Raw genomic sequence first — 3,798 nt, forward strand, 5'->3', positions numbered from 1 at the left:
GAAGTGCACATATAAAGGACACTTTACTGTCCCATGAGGCCACGGGAGAGGAGTAGTGAATGGCAGTGAATCAACACAACTGATGCTGTAAGTCACATGACAATGACAACATGGTGAATGTAGTATGTCCAGATTACATACTATGTAAAATGTACTGTGTTTTTTAGCAGTCACAAAGCAATTACTTATTCAAGAAGTACCTACTCAGAGAGTGTGCAATTTCGGATGTAGCCTAGCTGATACGTTTCGAGAAGAGCAGTATCTGGAGTTTTCCCTCCGGACCAGATAGATACTCCCCACTCCCTATCACTTTTCTTATTCACTCTTTTCTTGTAACAGAATTAATTTCTGGCCACTTCTCCCAGTCTTTGACCCAGATACGCTCCACATAGTTATGTACCTTTCTGTGTTGTTTTTTTGTTTCATGTGTTGATGGAATATGACAGCTGACAGCATGATGTTTCACAATATAACTGCTTAATTAAATAATTTGTTTAGAATAACCAAGAATGACTTCCAAATTAGAGGGCAGATTAACCAGTAAATACAAATGCATCTTTCTTTTCAGTTCACACCCATAACATTTTATAGTGCATCCCTCTGCATATACAGTCAGTGTTGGGGACGAACTAGTTACATGTAAGAGTTACATAATTTAATTGCAAAATAAATGTAACTGTAGTCTGTTACAGTTACTGATTAAACAATGTGTAATTAATTTACAGTTACTCATGAAAATGTTAACGATTACAAAGGGGGTTACATCTGAATATTTTATGTAAAAAGCTATGTTGAATAATATAAATTTGTTGCTTTGCCTATTTTTGATGTGCACCGTTTAATTTCCATGTCTCCCGTTTAGTAAAGCATTGCTATTCTGATGCTTTTGATTGGCTCTCTTCTTTGAATTTGCACGTCATTGCTGCTGAAAGCTTTACAGTATATAGATCAGTGGCTACAGGGCCGTGCACAGACCTTTTGAGGGGCATTTGTTGAAACTGAAAAAGGGCACCCCTTTTTTTATTATATATATATATATATATATATATATATATATATATATATATATATATATATATATATATATATATATATATATATATATATATATATATATATATATATATATATATAAGATTATTTATTAAGCCTACATAAATGGAAGAAATGGTCATATCTTCATGACAAAATCAATAATGCAAAATAATAGTCTCAAAAGCTTTAGATTTATTTACTATTAGTAACAACCATAATAACATAAATAAAATACACACAAATATATTTTTAGCTATTCTGTTTAGTGTTATAGGCTAATTTGTATTATTTGGTTAACATGTTTATGCATGACATTGAGAAGAGGGGAAGGTAGAGTAGTATGAGTATGAGCCAAGTATTTTTGACAAACTATTTTGAAATATAATTTAAATAATTATGTCCAACACAATTCCAGATTATAAGAAACTATAGCCACATCGTTACTATAGCATATCCAACATGTATCTGATCTGCCTACCTGACAAAAACTTGATACTGTGGAGGACCAGGGATGTTTGGTCTCTTGAAGGTCTCTTATTCACTACACTTTCCCTAAAATAACCCAGCACTGAAAAAAAAAATAGAGTGAAAAGTACAGTTGCCGTGAAAAGCAAATTAAAAAAGATTTCTGAAGGACCACGTGACACTGAAGAGTAGCTTTGGTCACAGAAAAAAAAGACATTTTAAAATATACTCAAATAGAAAACAGTTATTTTAAATTGTAAAAATATTTCAAAATATTACTGTTTTTGCTGTATTTTGGATCAAATAAATGAAGCCTTTGGAGAGCAGAAGAGACTCTTTTAAAAACATTTAAAAATCTTACCGTCCAAATATATATATTGCATTCTACATGATAAAATATAAATATTTCACATTGATCTGATTCTGTATTTTTTTTTTTGTTACTACTACAACAAACCATGTTTTACTACATTTATACAAGACAAGCAGAGAGAGTATAGAACACTGTAGATAAAAAAATAGCTAGATAACGAATAATGTGTGCATATTAACAGCCTTGAATAATAACCATCATTTTATATTATTACCTTAACACGATTAAATGTTAATAAATCAAGTGTATCATCAGCAATCATGAATCAAAGATATGTTACCTAGGTGACGACGAGCAGGCACGTGCACAGGTAGGGCTCAACCTGTGCAGAGCACATGCCCCTTTTGCCCTTACACTCCGAAGTGCCCTTTTTTTGGTGGTAGTGTTTTTTGTTCCTGCTTCAATAAATCAATAGTTTTGGTAACTGCATTTGAGTTTGACTTTTGTAAAATGTTAATAATATATTGATAAGTAATACAACCACATTTAATTTGTTTTTGCCACCGAAAAATCATAAATAAGCAAAGGTGCGCCCATAGACCGCCAAGAGCGCCCGCGCTGTTTCCTACTGGAACTTACACAAAGTGACTGAGTGATCCTCGTCATCTATGTCAAATATAGGCCTATCTCTTAGAAATTTGTTCTTGGATTTATGATTGCTAATACAATTAATTTGTTAACATGTAATAATATCATGGTCGCATGTTTAATTCATTTACGTTGTTGATATATGCACATATTCGCTAATTTATGAATCTCTATACTCTCTCGTTTTCACATGTGTAGTAAAACATGGTTACAGTAATGTTGTCGTTACATTAAGTGCAAATAGGCCGTCTTTTTCACAGAAAGTCTGGTTGGGTCAGTCAGAAATGCAGAAGACACCATGTAAATGATATCTGTGATAGTGCAGGGGTAAAGTACATGGCTTGAAGTTTTGACGCAAATTGATCACGGTTCGAATCCGCGTTTTGCCGAACTTGCTCTACTTCATTTTCCCATCACACAGAAATTCAAAAAGGCATTTTTTTCCCCCAATAAAAATAGTGAAAATATTTTAAAAAAAAATTGAATAAAGCATGTCATGTGTGTTTGATAATAAAGTGTTATGGGTGGGTGAACAGAGGGCAACAAAGTGGCAATACTGGTTTAATTCCACCATATATGTTTGAACCAGAAACTGATTCAGAAGAAGTGGAATAGTGAATAATACAGGCTCGTGTACAAGTCGATGTATCTGAATGGAAATGCGTTTATCGATCTCTACAAGTAATTCATATAATTAGCCTTTTGCTTGACTACGTTATAAAACAGCTAATAATGTGTTGCTAATGTTACACAAACCATATTCCCGTTCACCATCAGTCTCCCTTTTTCAGTTTCAGCACATGCCCCTCAAAAGGTCTGTGCACGGGCCTGACGACGAGGATCACAGTCGCTTTGTGTAAGTTCCAGTATGAAATAGCGCGGGGCGAACAAAAAACAAATTATATGTTGTTCAGATGTTGTATTACTTATCAATATATTGTTAACATTTTACAAAAGTCAAACTCAAATGCTATGCAGTTAAGGGGGTTTTGACCAGCGAATGTGTGCAAATGTGCAATTTTTCCGTCATTAAAACGGCGCCGGCGTAACTATTTTTATCAGCAGGTTTCAAACTAGTTTGTTGTAGCTATAATAATGGGCAGTTGGACACTCTGTCTTTCCGGTTGTAAAATAAAATACATTTGGCCAAAATCTAATTTTATAAAAGATGAAATGCTACTATGTATGCGCAGGCTATTTAAGTGTAGGCAAGTCTACATATGTATTGACTAGCTAGTCTCTACTTTTCAGTCTCAGGTGGTAGGCGGTAGTGGTGGTCCCACCACGTCTTAGTCAGACTCAAATTCAAATAAATAAAATATGAGCCTATAGACATA

The sequence above is a fragment of the Gobio gobio genome (genome assembly GCF_949357685.1).
Source record: "Gobio gobio genome assembly, chromosome: 4".
In the NCBI taxonomy this organism is placed as follows: domain Eukaryota; kingdom Metazoa; phylum Chordata; class Actinopteri; order Cypriniformes; family Gobionidae; genus Gobio; species Gobio gobio.